General features: G+C 32.3%; 1 protein-coding gene across 4 annotated transcripts in view; it reads right to left on the bottom strand.

The window, feature by feature from the left end:
* Positions 1 to 16,860, bottom strand: part of LOC114332233 (nardilysin-like) — a 158,393-nt gene that overhangs the window by 63,357 nt on the left and 78,176 nt on the right. The window lies entirely within an intron of this gene.

Here is a 16,860-nt window from a genome sequence, read left to right as displayed (position 1 = left end):
AATTGGCGTATTTCTTGTACAAGAAACTGTATCAGACACAAATTCTTGTATCGTTTCTGATATAACAACTTGTATCCGTGTATGAAGCTATCCATTTTTTTGACATATCAGAAACGATATAAGAAATGATACAAGAAAACGCATAGTGCCATACGAACTTAAGCCAAATAGAAAAAAATATATAAAATTTATACCAGATTAAGCGTAATAATTTATAAATACAATTAATATATTTCAACAATAGGTTCTTTAAAAATACAATAAAATATATAATATCAAAAATATAAAATGTACCTGTACGAGAGTTTTTCGATAATTACGTGGCTTGATACAGAAATAGGTCAGATAGTATGTTTGTGGATTCTATAACCCCCAAATAAAAATTCACCGTAATTAAATTCTGCATAAAGACATGTTTTCCCGATATGCTTTGACGAAAACTTTCCTCGGAAAATGCGGGTTTTCCCAACAAAATCTTTAATTTTCAACTAAAATTTTAGGTAAGTAATTATTTATCAATAATTAAATAACTTGGAGACATAAAAGCTTTTTTGGTATAGATTATATATCCAAAAGCCGGTGGAAATTTAACGAATAGTTTAGCAACAATTAATTGTTAATTAACAATTTATGGTCGCAATAATTATATGCAACAATTATGATTCACCAGAATAACTGTGAATTTCGTATGAAAAGGCACTATAGTGTCAGTTACATAATTTCATACTTCCAAATTTTAATGCGCAACATGGACAGGAACTAACGTCCAAGCTCCATGAGTTCCAGCACGGTATTTAATCCACCAAAATGCATCCTTCATGTCTCTTAAGCTACAGTATCTATTTCATAAGGGAGGTATGAGACTTACTCCTTATTTTTTTGCTATTTTTTGCTAAATTGTTGCGCAAATTAAAAATTTATTGCTTCACTCCCTTCAGAGAAACAATGGTTACTGCAGTTTAATACTTAAGCTACAGTAGCCAACACTTATATTTCAGGAACGAAAGTAGATAGGGGGTCGCTTTCAGCAGCATATTTTATTGCTAAATAATTGCTGAAATATGGGGTATATAAGAATTTACAAACTCACCCCCTCCAACCCCTACCGTTATTTTAATTCCCTGCATTTCACAAAAAGTGAAAATAACCAGTTAAAGACCTAAACCACGTGGGTATTTTTTTTTTGCTAATTAATTGCTGCAGGTTTACGCTAAAAATGATTTTTTATTTCATCCCCTAACGAGCAACAATGGCTACTGCGGTTTAATACTTGAGCTACCCAACACTCATATTTCAGGGATTAAAACCAAGTGGATATTTTTTGCATATACCTGCAGTAATTAATTAGCAAAAAAAACCCACTTGGTTTTAGGTCTTTAAACTGGTTATTTTCACTTTTTGTGAAATCCAGGGGATGACAATAACGGTAGAGGTCGGAGGGGAGTTTGTAAATTCTTGTATACTGCATTAATAATTGCTTAATACTTAAGCTAAAACCATCGTTTCTCTGAAGGATTGAAGCAATAAATTTTTAATGTGCGTAATAAATTAGCAAAAAAAAGCAAAAAATAAGGGGTAAGTCTCATACCTCCCTTATGAAATGGATACTGTAGGTTAAGAGACATGTATTCTTCATAAGAAAAGAAAAAAATAATTTTAAAAACTAACTGTAAGAGCATCCAAGATATTTAAGGTTGATATGAACCCTTAATTAATTTGTTTCTGATCCTAGAGATGGCTGTACTGTAGCATGTTACTGTGGTAACATTTTCAACTTAATTGTAGATTTCTACATGATGACTCTGTAATAATGTAGAAACCTGAACACTATTCTGTCCTTACACCCATTGGCTCAATTGGCCCTGTTGCCAAATTGTTTAGACTTTAGACAGTAATTTTATCAAGGCCTAATAACAATGTAATGTTAGCAAGAAACATTAGTCCATGATGTGATGCCGCTCTCGTCTAAAAAAAATTATGGTTCGGTTTCTCTGCGGATTCCTATTCAGAAATGTTCTCTTTAAGGAAATATGAAGTGCGCAGGGCGAAATTTTTGGCCAGAAATTGTTTAAAATTTTTTTTTTAAGAAATTCAAAAGATCATCCTTTTTGCTCGGGAAAATATTTTTTTAGGTTTTTTGGGCCATTCTAACAAGAAAGGTATGTTGTCATTTTTCTCAAAAGTTGATAGATTTCGAGTTAAGGGCGATTTAAAATCTGAAAAAGGCGATAATACGTATTTTCGAATTTTCAAAACTTAGTTTTATGTATATTAATATATCTGAAATAGCCAAGTGCTTGAATTAAAGTTTAAACATTTTTTTTTTTCAAAATTATGAAGAGTAGTCGGTTCTATCTTAAATTTAGACCGTTCTTTTTAAAATGTATCAAAGAATATATAGTGAGTAGAAGTTTACGGCCCTGTAACGTTTTAGCATAGGATTTTGCGTTCCAACTGAGGAGGTGCATAGATCTGACAACGTCCGTAGTCACTGTCATCTCACCACCGCCCGCTCTGCGGCCGTATCATCCCTCGTCAACAAGCCTCCTTATAAACGTGACCATCTGTTTTATATAAAAGCTTCCTCTATGAGCTATATTATATTCGTTCATTTCGTTGATGTTATTATGCGTCCATCCAATTTTAATGCCGATGCGGCAGGTTATATTTCAACAATCTTCTATTTTGCACGGGAAAATATTTTTTCAGGTTTTTCGGGTAATACTAAATAAAAAAGTTTGTTTTCATTTTTCTGACAAGTTTACAGTTTTTGAGTTATAAGCGATTTAAAATCTGAAAAATGCGAACATACGCATATTCGAGTTAGAGGCTTGAAAACTGATAATTATTATTATTTTTGTAGTTGATAAGTGCCTAAAATCGAAGCTTAAACATTTAATTTTAAGATTTTGCTGGGTAACCGGGGCTTATTTCAAAAATAAATCGTTGTTTTTTACTTGTTAATTATGCGCGTTAAAAATAAAATTTAATAGTTATTTATGATATAAGTGTTAAAAGTTTAAAAGTACACGTTTAAGGCAGGCATGTGAAAGTTTTCAGAATCAGCGAAGCGAATTCTGCAATTCACATGAGTGCCTTAAAAATGTACTTTTTAACACGTATATCATACAATATTTTTTCTACAAACGTCTTATACCGGGTGGTGAATTGGAACACGGGCCATAGGAAACTCAATGTAAAATTCTAAACTGTTGAATTCCTGCTTCCCTAATTATTTTACATCAAAAGTCATAAGAAACTATTTGTAGAGAATTGAAATCTGTATTGAAAACAACTGTTAATATTGTTCTACGAACAATAATTATTCAAAATTTTGTAAAAATATAATACAATTTTCAGAGAAATACGCCAAAGTTACGCCACACACAGTGCAATAATGTGTATAAGTTTGCATTCGGTGACAATGAATTTATTATATTTACAATTTGAACTGTCAATTTCTTTATTTATTTGATCATTTATTGTTTAAAACACAATAAAGTTGATCAGATACCCTCAGTTAAGGAGAAAGTATTAATAATAAAGATATTTTCTTCAGTCAATAGTGTGCTCACTGTCAGTTAAATAGTAACGTGAGGCCTAACATGCCCACACATACCTACTGCGGTAAATACATTATATTTTTCAATATTTTGGAATGTGTTTAAATCGTAGAACAATTGTAACTTCTGTTTTTATACAGATTTGAATCCTCTACAAATAACTTCTCATGACTTTTGATGTAACATAATTAGGGAAGCAGGAATTCAACAGTTTAAAATTTTACATTTAGTTTCCTATGGCCCGTTTTCCGATTCACCACCCTGTATATCAACAATTATAATTTATTCATTCTCATTTACAGGACAATGACAATACCTACAAAAACTTTTACTTGAACTTAACTGACATTCCATTTTTATATTTTTCTTGACATTACATCAAAACCGTCTATACTGTCAATACGTAAATCATAACATAACAACTATACGCTGTGAGCCCGTACGTAGAGGGGATATTTACACATTCGCGAGCGCCAGTAGTGACAAGTCTGTAAACGTTTACCGGAAATTTGACATAAAATGTCAAAGTGATTAATTTAAACTTAAAATTAAAAACATTAATTATAAAAAATATTAGTTGGTCAAAGCTGTGTAAATATACTTATATTTTAAATACTGAATTTAAGTTTTTTAATGTTCCTTAATATTTAATTATAAATTATTCTATTAATCTTAGCGCCATCTACACGATAATTGTGAAAGTATCCGAAGTAAGAAATTAATATTTCATCAACAGAACGTCAAAATAATTAGCAAAATCTTAAAAAAATCTATTACAATTTAATTACTTTTTAGCGTTGTAAATATTAAGCGATAACAATTAAATAATAAATTTAAAAATTACCGGTGAAAGTTGAATAGTAATCCGCTAGGATCGACACCAGCGAAGCTCAGAGCGTATAGAATAACATCTACTTTTATTGTTGTAAGTATATTCTAACAAATTTTAATAGTTTTTTCTACAAACGTGTTAAAAATGCAATAATACAGTTTAAATTAAATTTTAAAAAACCTTTTAAACTACCTTTTTCAAATTGAGCAAGTTGTACTATTAATATGAATGTTAATAAATGAAATATGAAATATAAATATTTTGACGTTTCACAATTTGACATTTCACTTTTAACTGCAGTGCCTTAAAATTTTTAAAGCACTAGTGCCTTAAAGTAGCATTTTTAACGCTCGTATGGAGTGCTAAAAATTGCATTTTTAACACGGTTACACGGTTGCAGAAAAAAGTTATTTAAACAATTTCTGGCCAAAAATGCCGTCCGGCACCCTCCTCATAATGTTTAAAGGAGACATTTTTGAGCAGGAATTCCAGAGAAACTGAATGGGAAGCATTTTTCATGCGGGAGCTACCACACAACCGGGACTACTTCTCTTTAAATTTTGTATATTATTATTACCATAGTTTTTTAAACAATTTATTTATTTATTTAATTATTTACAATGTACCAATTACATACGCCAATCATATCGCACGACAAAAATATGGAAAACCAACAACCACCCTACAGTTTACAGGACTTAAGCAGTCACCATATGTAAATGGGGGGAACTCCTGGAGTTGGCCGAAGAAATCAATATTCACCTTATTCATAGTCTAAAAGATAAAACTACTTTCTTTTATAGGAGATGGCGCAAAGGCGCAACCTCGATCTATGCTGGGTTTCGAGTAACTCACAGTTGCAACTACTCCCAAGCTTCCGAACCGTACTCCATAGTTTCCCCCCGCAGCCAACTTCAGATTGCGTTACCCGCAAGATTCAGATTGAGTTACACTAAATACCAATTACCAATCTTGTAATTTGTTTAGAAACATTGTTTAGACAATTTCTGCCCAAAAATTTCGCCGGCACCCTTCTGATTTATTTAAAGGGGACATTTTTGAATAGGAATCCGCAAAGAAACCAAATCAGAATTTTTTTTCAGACGAGAGCGGCCTCACATCATAGACTAATTGCATATTATATTTCTCGGTAAGTAACTAAATATTCCAGTTGTTAGTCATCTCTTATCTCACACTGAAAAATGGTAATAAAATTTTATGACCGCTTGCAATCTTGTAAAAAATGTATTAGCACAAATTTTGTTTATACATAAACGTTTTAACACGTTGACGGACTGTGCGTCAAATGTATAAGCAAGTGTTGTGACACTATATGAATTTTGCAAAGTAGAATAAATATACACTGGCGCGCAAAAAATTTAGGTCACTAGATGAATTATTTGATGCCTCGGATTTCCTAAACCTGTTGTCCGATCTGAATGATTTTTTAGTATGTTATAGCTTTATTATTTAAGAATCTTAATGTGTTAATATTGTTGCTAGACAGGTAAATGTCATTTTATACCGGGTGTAACAATCATACTGTGTTTTTCCTTAAAGTTCGGAAAACTCTGTGGAATATTATAGCATAGATAAAATGAGGCGCTCAGAGCAACAGTGGCCTAACTCACATCCCACAATTTTACCAAAACGATATTATTACATTAAAGTTATTCTTTATTTAAGTGTTTTCAGATGCAGACTAGTTCAAGCAATGGTTGCTTCAGCCACTCTGCATCTGAAAACACTGAAGTAATGCATAACTTTATTGTATTAAAAGCATTTTGGTAAAATTGTGGGATGTGGGTTAGGCCACTGTTGCTCTGGACGCCTCAAATATTGAAATTAGAACTCAATTGTAGCCTTAGGCTTTCTTAACACTTTCTTTTTTTATTCATTTGCTTATGTTGGATAATAAAAAAGTTAGGTATTTTAACAACTAACCATGTTCTTCATCAATACAGGGTGTTTCTAAATAAGGGCGACAAACTTTAAGGGGTAATTCTACATGAAAAAATAATGACCGTTTGCTTTATAAACATGTCCACAAATGGTTAATTTCCGTGATACGGGATGTTGAATTTTTTCTTACCAACTGACGGTTTATTTGTTGCTCTAAAACCGATTGAGATATGCAACTGAAATTTGGTAGGTTTTAAGAGGTAGTTATTGCGCATTGTTTGGCATACAATTAATAATTTTATATTCGCCATTGGCGTGCATACGGGATGTATCTAAAATATTTATACCCGTATGCACGCCAATGGCGAATATAAAATTCTTAATGGTATGTCAAACAATGCGCAATAACTACCTCTTAAAACCTACCAAATTTCAGTTGCATATCTCAATCGGTTTTAGAGCAAGAAATAAACCGTCAGTTGGTAAGAAAAAATTCAACATCCCGTATCACGGATATTAAGCATTTGTGGACATATGTTTATAAAGCAAATTGTCATTATTTTTTTATGTAGAATTACCCCTTAAAGTTTGTCGCCCTTATTTAGAAACACCCTGTATTGATGAAGAACATGGCTAGTTGTTAAAGTACCTAACTTTTTTATTATCCAACATAAGCAAATGAATCAAAAAAGAAAATGTTAAGAAAGCCTAAGGCTACAATTGAGTTCTAATCTTAATATTTTATCTATACTATAATATTCCACAGAGTGTTTCGAACTTTAAGGAAAAACACAGTATGATTGTTACAACCGGTATAAAATGACATTTACCTGTCTAGCAACAATATTAACACATTAAGATTCTTAAATAATAAAGCTATAACATACTAAAAAAATCATTCAAATCGGACAACAGGTTTAGGAAATCCAAGGCATCAAATAATTCATCTAGTGACCTAAATTTTTTGTCCGCCAGTGTAATAGCGAAATTGCTAAATTTGTTTTATGGAAACAATATGTTTTTTGTAAACATGTGGACGACGACCATGGATGTCGTATTATATTTCATATGCATCTGTAGATGTAATGTGACAAAAAATCTACAAAAATCTACCGATTTTTTGTCATAACTCGTTATTTTAAAAATGTCGTCTATAGACGTTCTGTTCATCAACGTGTTAAGAACTAAAAATATCTGAGAGAATAAAGTCAATGTATGATAGAAAAAGAATAGAAGAAAAGAACAGGATTTTGATTTTAAATTCGGCAAAATATGTTTAAGCAAGGCGAAAACATCGTGTTTCTTGGGAAAAATATTCCCATGAGATCTTTTTGCGTAATCAGTTTCATGAGATACTGCAGAATAAGGTCCAAAAAGGTTATAATAAAGATATTAAAAATGGTTGTTAACAGAAAAAAATACTCAAAACTATTTCACTAACACCAAAACTAGTTCTTCTCTGTCTTGCTAGTCGATTTATTGCATTTCGATTTAATGTCCATGATTCAGCTCCTTAGTAAAGCACACTGTGTACATAACATATAATTATTCTGAGGGCCAATATCAGATCTTTGCTGCATAAAATCTTTTTCATTTTCACGAAGTTGGCACGTGCTTTTTCAATTCTCTCACTTATTTCTGGAGTATAATCGTTATTTTCTGTGATTATCGTTCCCAGCAAATATATTTTTTACTCTCTCTGACTGCTGGCCGCCTACCGTTAATATTTCATTTGTATTGTTGTTCTTTCTGTACAATGGGGCATTCGATTCCATAGAACTCTGGACCGTATTAAACGGAATGAATAACGCAAGGAAGTCATCTAAGATTTGCCGATGACATAGTGCTCATAAGCAACAATACAGAAGAACCAATCTACATACTAAATATGCTTAAACATGAATCTGAGAAAGGCGGTTTAAAAATGAATTTAAATAAAACAAAAGTGATGACAAATCAAAATATCAGAATCGACTTAGTTGGAAGTGAGATCGAAAGTGTCGAAGAGTCACACGATCAAACTAGGCCATCAGAATCAAACGGACGAGATAGCTATAAGAATCTGAATTAATTGGGCAGCAGTTGCACGACTCAGTGATGTGTTGAAAAACAAAAAGATACCAATAAATCTATAAAAAAGGGTACTCAACAGTTGTATTCTACCAGTTATGACTTATGGAGTGGAGACCGTGACACTTACAGGGTTATCAGCCAATATATTAAGAACAACACAGAGGGCCATCGAACGAGCTATCTTAGGAGTATCTCTGAGAGAACATATTCGAAATGGGACGTACGAAACAGGACGAAGGTGGAATATGTTATTGGAAGAATTGCGCAAATGAAATGGAGCTGGATAGGACAGGACACGTGCCACGACAAAACAACGAAAGGTGGACGAGAAACATTTTAAATTGGAGACCACGCGAGCATAGTCGTAGCAGAGGAAGACCACAAAGACGATGGCTAGATGACTTCAAAGCAAAAGTGGGGAGAAACTGGTACCAAATAGCACAAAACAGAGAATAGTGGCGAACTCATGGGAGGCCTTTTTCCAGGAGTGGATGCAACCAGGCTAAAGGAGAAGTTATTGTTTTCTTTAGGGACATTCACTTAACAAACTACTTGTTTTTATGGATTCGGCTGCCTCTAGAGATGTATATTCTCGGGATGAATACAGTCACTTAACTTCCACAATATTATTGTCACTTACTGACCCGTCCGGACAAGCTCGTAAAAACCCATAACCTTTTTCAAACACAGAAACAATCCACACTGCTTTACTATATTTTTTATTTTGATAGCAATTTCTGGCTGTTCTTCGTTTCTTATCAGATAAAACAATTGTTCCAGATATCGTTATCGCGTTTCCTCTTTTTAATTCTTTATCGATGATTATTCTGCCGCGCCGTTTTTATTTTCTAATATTCCATAATCTTTCTCTTCCTGCTCTTAAAGAAACTGTTTATTAGATTTTTTCTTTCTCATTTAATTTATACCGATCCAGATTAGCTCCATATAACAGTTTTAAGTTCTACTTCCATCAGACTAATCAATACGTTTATTTAACATACCTATTATTAAGTGACAACACATTTTTTCTTTTTGTCTTATTTATTTCTGTTGTTTTTGTACAGAGAAGAAATCAATATAGATGTAAGATTTTTAAAATTGATTGTTACCTATTATTCCTTGTATATTGATCCTTTTTTATTTTTAATATGAAGGTGAAAATATTTTTAACCTCTCCTCAATTAATTTTAGAAGTGGTTATTTACTGCTCTTACTCCATATCTGTTTACATATTATCGTCCAATTGTTTTCCCTTAAATTTAGCTCACCACAAATGCAAAAAGTAATGGACAATGAAAATTTTAAAGATAAAGTAATAATTTCAATTAAAATCTTTAATAAACATAAAAGTGCGACAAAAGAGAAATACCATGGATGGTAGTTATTAGAAACACTATTTGACAAAAATGAAGACTATGCTCCAATTCCAATTCAAAATATAGTCAAATACAAAGCTTCAGAGATACATGAAAAAATGCAAATAAAAAAAGACAACTTTATGGTACTTAAAAACATTAAAATGCCAATTGCCAACTAGGGTTTAATCGAAACAGAAAGTACCGGCCCTAAATATATCAAAATCTAATACGGCCAAGGGGACTGAAAATATTTCAACAAAAGTAGTTAAATTAATTTCAGAAGGTCACGTTGATGAGTTATAAATAGACGTTATAGTAGTAGGCTTATATTACCTACTAACATTAAAACATTTTGTTGTACAAAGTAATTGATATGGCAACGCTGTTAGGATAAAGTTCTGTGTGACGCGATTGAAGCAGAAGGCACTGCTATCTATCGAACATAAATATTACCGATGGTGTAGATGGCGCTATGTCATGGCGGCACAAATTCTTAGCGGCAATTCAAGATATAATTCTTGTTTAACGAGATTTTTCATATGTTTAGGAAAAAATATTCAACATTTTATTGGAAATATTTTCCATTGTTACAGTTTTATATATGTTGTTATTGAAATGTTATCCAATTTCTTACCGGTAGCTTTATTATAATCCGAAACATATTATTTTTTCCTACTGTGGCAAAACTGTACATTCAAAAATTTTAAAAAAATTCATAAGTATTTCCTAGGATTATATCTTTATGCTGTAAGAAAATTAACAAAATTGTATGTTTAGTTTTCCCGCTTTATACTTGAAAAAAAGGAGTTTTTTTGAGTTTTTTCGAAAACGAAAACATGAAGTTTGCTCAAAATTTGTCAAAATACTTCTAGTGATCACATATACCTTCTCAATTTTTTTCACATTTTTTGAATGTGTAGTTTATTTTTGGGGGGGTTCAGATCAACCTTAATAACTTAAGTTAATGGGCACTTAAATGTGCTGAACTTCGTGAAAGAAAAGTTGTATTACAAAATTAATGTTATTCCTACTGTTATTTACGAAAACCGTATGTATGCAATTGGTGAAAAGGTTTACAAATTGTTATTTTTTAGATAATTACCTAGGTAGGTAGGTACCTACTGTATTTTTATTATTAAGTACTTGTATACGTATGTTGTGACCAATCGTTGTAAATGTGTCGATGATCTTAGTTGTAGCAATGGTAGCGCAAGATTCTACGCAATGCATTTTTAAGGGCACGTTCACACGATAGGCGCTGAACGCGCATTAAGCGCTTGTCATGTGAACGTGCCCGTGCTCGTTCGAATAAGACTTTTGGCCATGAATTTATCCAAAAACCCTCGTATTAATCACAATTTGCATATAAATAACATGTCTGCACTAATAATAAAGATATAAAAATAAAGATACTAACAGAAAATCTATAAAACATATGACAATATAGTGAGATTAAGTTAAAACTAAGCTAAAAACATTTTTTTTATTGTTTTTATCACACAAGCTTTTTTAACAATTGAACCTCTACAAGGGCGAAAATCTTACAAATTAGTGTATATAGAAATGTAACTATCAACTCACTTAATTCACACTCTAGACCATATATTCCCAAAATCGTATACCTATGGATCCCCAGGGGTCGATTTTGACTTGCAGGGGTCCAAGGAGGAAAGAAATTGAGGATATACAAGTTGTGAATGTTTATAAATTTCAACAAGGGATTGAACTTGGTTCTAGGTTTTCACCCACGTGAATGAATGTTCTATATTTCAGTCGAAGCAACCAATTTATACAAATTCAATTTACATGTTGTAGGTAGATTATCGCTGAAACCGGAAATGATATCAAAACCGGAAGTACATCCCAGGCAAACAAGTGACGTCAAGAACGTCGAGGAAACGTCAGTTTTTGGTTGAATATATATACGTGTTTGAAGATCGTATAAACGTCTTTTGTAGGTGATATTATAAATACGTAAAATAAATGACGTTAAAATACGCCTAACAACACGTTTTCATTTCAGGCAGCCTAAGTCTGACAGTCTGACGTCAGAAAATTGGGAGGAGCTTAAAGACTTAATGCTTATGACTCCAAACAATTTCCATAAGAAGTGTTTCATTTATTGTTTAGGTGCTTTGTGTGGTAAAATAAGTCTTTTCATTTAGATATTTAGTTGAAGAAACGTGTTAATTAAGAGATTTTCATTAGTTTTTCTTAAGTTAGTTAAGTTTAATACAATAATTCTTCTTGAAAATTGTTTGAGGTTATGTTTTAATTTGTTTTGGTGTGGTGTTTATTTTCTGTTAATGAACTAATTATGTGTTATCGAGTTTAATTAAGTTAACAATAAATTATTTATTAGTTTACATATATGTTGTTTCAATTTTGACACAGTAAGTATAATGTATAAAAAGTGAAAATTCTATACCTATAGGTATGTTGCATTGAGAGTATTGTAATTCTATACATTTTAGGAAGTCTTCCAATTTGATTTTACTTTTAGCCTATGGGCTAAATTTAAAACGGTTAAATGAAAAATTGCAATACCAACAATGCCCATACAAATAATTATTGTGTATCTTTAAAACCATAAAATGAACCATAATCTAAAAAACGACATAAAAACTACGTTTTTGATATCACGTATATTTAAAAGGTGATAAAAATGACGTCAATTATGGTGGGACATATTGACGTGACTTTCGACATCGAAAAAACGTGATAAACTGACGTGGTTTGGTGATAATTATGACGTTTTTTCAACGTTTTGTAAACGTTATTTGGTTGCCTGAGATATTCGGTTTCTTCTTATCAAGACGGGTCGAATGATATATATATCCCATTTCAACGATTTTGTCACTTCCGGTTGTAACTCCAGAACCGGAAGTCCCAACTGAAATTATTTACCCTCACTGTCTTGCCCTATTCAAGAACTCTTATTTGAAACCTTATTCTTTTCTTACGGAGCAGGAGATGTAATTACGGACGGACGGACGTGGATATTTCAACGTTTTCATCATTTTCTTTAATAATGTAGAATTGCTCGTATTCGTTTGATCGCATTTCATCGAAGTGTCTTGCGTTTCAGCAACACAGTTGCTTGTGATTACTCTTATGGCTTCAGTTTCCAACCAACATCTGCACATGTGCCTTTTGTGCAACAAAGGTCTTAAGTCATGATGCTATGTCATTTTTTCGTAAAAGGACTTAAGCCTATCGAATATATTTCGAAAAATTCGACATGAGGGGATCTATGGAAACCAAAAATATCGGTAGGTAAGTGTTTTACAGGGCCCAAAGGTGTGGGAAACACTTACCCAGATGATTTGCGATCAATTACAAAATTATTATAAAAGCTTAACAATTGTAATTTTCTGTGTAAAATTAAAAATATTTTTTAAGTAAACGTGTAATAAGTATACATTTCTATACATTACTAATTTGTGTACCAGAGGCATTAGGCAAATTTTTATCACTTGAGGGCGACGATTTTACAAACTCGGGGCCCATGTGCGTTCAAACGTTCACAGCTATGAAATATAAGCCAATAAATTTATATTGCAGCAATGCAAAGCAATACAATTTTGTTATATGTAGAATTCACAACAACAGTTGCCTGAAGTAGCTACAGTTCTATTAATATAAGATTTACATCACGTAGTATTGAACATCGAATCGAATTATCATAAGAGTATATAGCAAGTAAGGGTGTGAGACAGTGCTGCATCTTCTCCCCTCTACTGTTTAATATTTATGTAGAAGAGCTCTTTCAACTTGCACAACAAAATGAAAAAGACAAAAATAAATGGAATTCCCATAAATAATTTGTGAGATGCTGATGATACAGCTGCCACAGCACACAACATAAAAGATTTAAAGAATTAAATTGGAATAAGGAGGTATGTCACATTTTCTAAAATTTTGAGTTTCCTAGTGAATGAAGGTGATATGTGACTTCTCTATCATACAAAGAGAAGTCACATATCACCTTCACTCACTATAGGAAACTCAAAATTTTAGAAAATGTTACATACCTCCTTTTTCCACTTCATTAGGTCTTCAATTGCAAGAGATAGATATAAATATTAATACAATGGGAAAAGAATATCGTCTCAACATTAACATCACAAAAACTAAATTAATCATAATCAGTAAGCAATCCCATATGCAAGTACAGGTGAAAAAAACAACCAACTTATAGACAGAGTTGAGATACTTAAATATTTTGGAACTGCCTTAAAGAGTAGGTGGAACTGGACTGCGCTAAGAAGTGAAGATATGAAAAGCAATAGCTAAAAGAATATATGGTCTCAACATTAACATCACAAAAACTAAATTCATGATAATAATCAGTAGACAACCCCATATGCAAGTACAGTTGAAAAAAACAACCAAGTTATAGACAGAGTTGAGATACTTAAATATCTTAGAACTACCTTAAAGAGTAGGTGGGACTGGAGACTGGACTGTGACAAAGAAGTGAAGATATGAATAGCAATAGCTAAAAATACGTTTGCTAGATTCAATTACTACAGTAGAGCGTCGATAATCCGAACCCTAGTAATCCGAACGCAAAAAAAATTATAAAATTAAAAAATATGAACGCGGACCGAAATTCAGTCAAGAAAAGGGCAGTCACAGTAGTTCAAAAAAAGATCTCAGATTATATTCATGTAACAAATTAAACTTATTACATAGGTATCTATTGATTCTCACGTATACATATTATGTACTATACGAGTATGTATGTATTATGTATATATTTTTTAGAGTTTAAATTTTTGTTTTGTTTATGCAGAAATACATACAATATATTTGTTTATTATGCAGGTGTTTTATTCCTTGTAACTAAAACGTATGTACATAATATGTACTACGTTTATGAGCTTTGTATTTTGAACATACATGTTCGATAATCCGAACAAATTGATAATCTGAACTACCCCTGTACCAAGTTCGGATTATCGACGCTCTACTGTACTTTTATCAATGCGAAACTAATTTGGGTCTCTGTATTCGTGTCCTAAAACGATACACATGGCAAATAATAATATACAGTAGCAAGACCTGGTCGCTAAACTGTATAGAAAAGTTTGAAATGCAGTCTCAGAATTTTGTTTAAAATTACATGAGTCGACCATACTACAAAAGATGAAAAGGTCTTAAGAAGAGCTGATGCCCAAAGAGAGCTTCTAAACATTGTTATACAGTGAAAGGTCTCTTGCTTGGGCCGAATTTTAAGAGGTGACAAATATATTCTTTTAAAAAACATTTTAATGGGAAAAATTGAGATCGGAGAGGACCAGGTCGCACACGACACTCACGGTTCAGAAACATAAGAAACTGGTGCGACATACCAGATATCAGTACAATACTAAGAGCGCAGAAGAAGGATCCGTACGGATAATTCAACCAGCGTGACCATCTACAAGCTGTATCGTGGACAGAACCAGAAGAAGAAAGCAAGAATTGGGAAGGAAAATGAAATAAACCTGTCAATTAAAAATATAGTTTATACAGGACATCCTAGCACCAATGGAAAAGAGCAATAGGAGTAGATACATATTAATTATGAGAACAAGCTGGTTTCACAAAGATTTATAGGTCTGGATCCCGCGTATGAAAAAAAAGTTGATTAATAGCAAGCTGAAAATTTGTTAATAGTTTAAGGGTGTCTAGTCGGATAAACTTTTATATATGGGAACACTGGAACAGGGGCAGTTTTAACTGTGGAACAGGTTAAAAATTGGGAACGGTCAGATCACGAAAACGGCACACTTATTTTGTCCGACAGAACAGACTTAAACTCTCCGAACAGAGATTAAACTCTCATGCAAAAATCAGACTGCTATTTATTACCTGTCATAATTCCTGTCATTTGACATATTCTACATGTTCCACTCATTAAAACGCCCATTTGGTGATAAATAGCAGTCTGATTTTTGCATGCGAGTTTAATCTCTGTTCGGAGAGTTTAAGTCTGTTCTGTCGGACAAAATACATGTGCCGTTTTCGTGGTCTGACCGTTCCAAATTTTTAACCTGTTCCACAATTAAAACTTCCCCTGTTCCAGTCTTCCCGTATATCAAAGTTTGTCCGACTAGACACCCTTAAGCTATTAACAAATTTTCAGCTTGCTATTAATCAACTTTTTTTTCATACGCGGGATCCAGACCTATTAGCTGTATTCTCATATTTTAAAATTCAAATTAGTACGTGATGAAAACGTTATATCTATCAATATCATAAATTTTATATATCATATCGATAATATAATAAGAACAAATAAATATTAATATATAAAAGCCTATTTGTGTATACATCCCATGTGAGCTACAAAATACAGGGTGATGCAGATAAAGGGCCTATTGGAAATATCTCGAGTACTCAAGGCAGCAGAATCATGAAAATTAGAATGAAGGGGTTTTGAAGAGTGATCTATTTAATGAAAATATTTTCATCTAGTTTCTACTTCCGGTTATACCGGAAGTTGCATATAACTTCATTTTTTTTTAATGGGACAGCCTGTATATTTTTACATTTTTCGATCTTCATCAATGTCTTTTTTCTTAAAATATGAGGTTTTGTTTTTATGTTCAAATGATTTTTAACACTAGTCTACTATTGTTAAAACTCGAGTCGAAACTCGGAATGAGTATTTTCTGAATTTTATTAAATGGAACACCCTGTATTTTAGTATTGTAATGAAATTATATTTTATGGTACTTTTTTACATCTTAAGCATTCCCTATACCAGGGGTCACCAATTAGATTCCCTGAGGGTCCGTTTCGAAAACCTATGACACTTCCGGGGTCCGGATGTAATGCTACTTGTGTCTGGTTGTTCTAATTCGGATTCTTTGTTCTCATCCTAAACAAAAAAGATCTTGCCATTTTTCTCAAAACTTGATAGATTTCGAGTTTTATGTGATTTAAAATCTGAAAAATGCAAAAATAAGTATTTTCGAAGCTTGAAAATTCAGGTGTAAATTATTATTTTTGCGGTTGTCAGGTGCCTAAATTGAAGTTTAAACATTCAATTTTAAGATTCTGATGAGTAATCCGAGCTTATTTCAATTTAGACCGTTGTTTTTATTGGCTTATTTAATTAGAATATTGACAATAATTAATA

Source organism: Diabrotica virgifera, chromosome 2 (assembly GCF_917563875.1).
Source record: "Diabrotica virgifera virgifera chromosome 2, PGI_DIABVI_V3a".
NCBI lineage: Eukaryota > Metazoa > Arthropoda > Insecta > Coleoptera > Chrysomelidae > Diabrotica > Diabrotica virgifera.
This window is presented reverse-complemented; position numbering and strand designations above follow the sequence as displayed.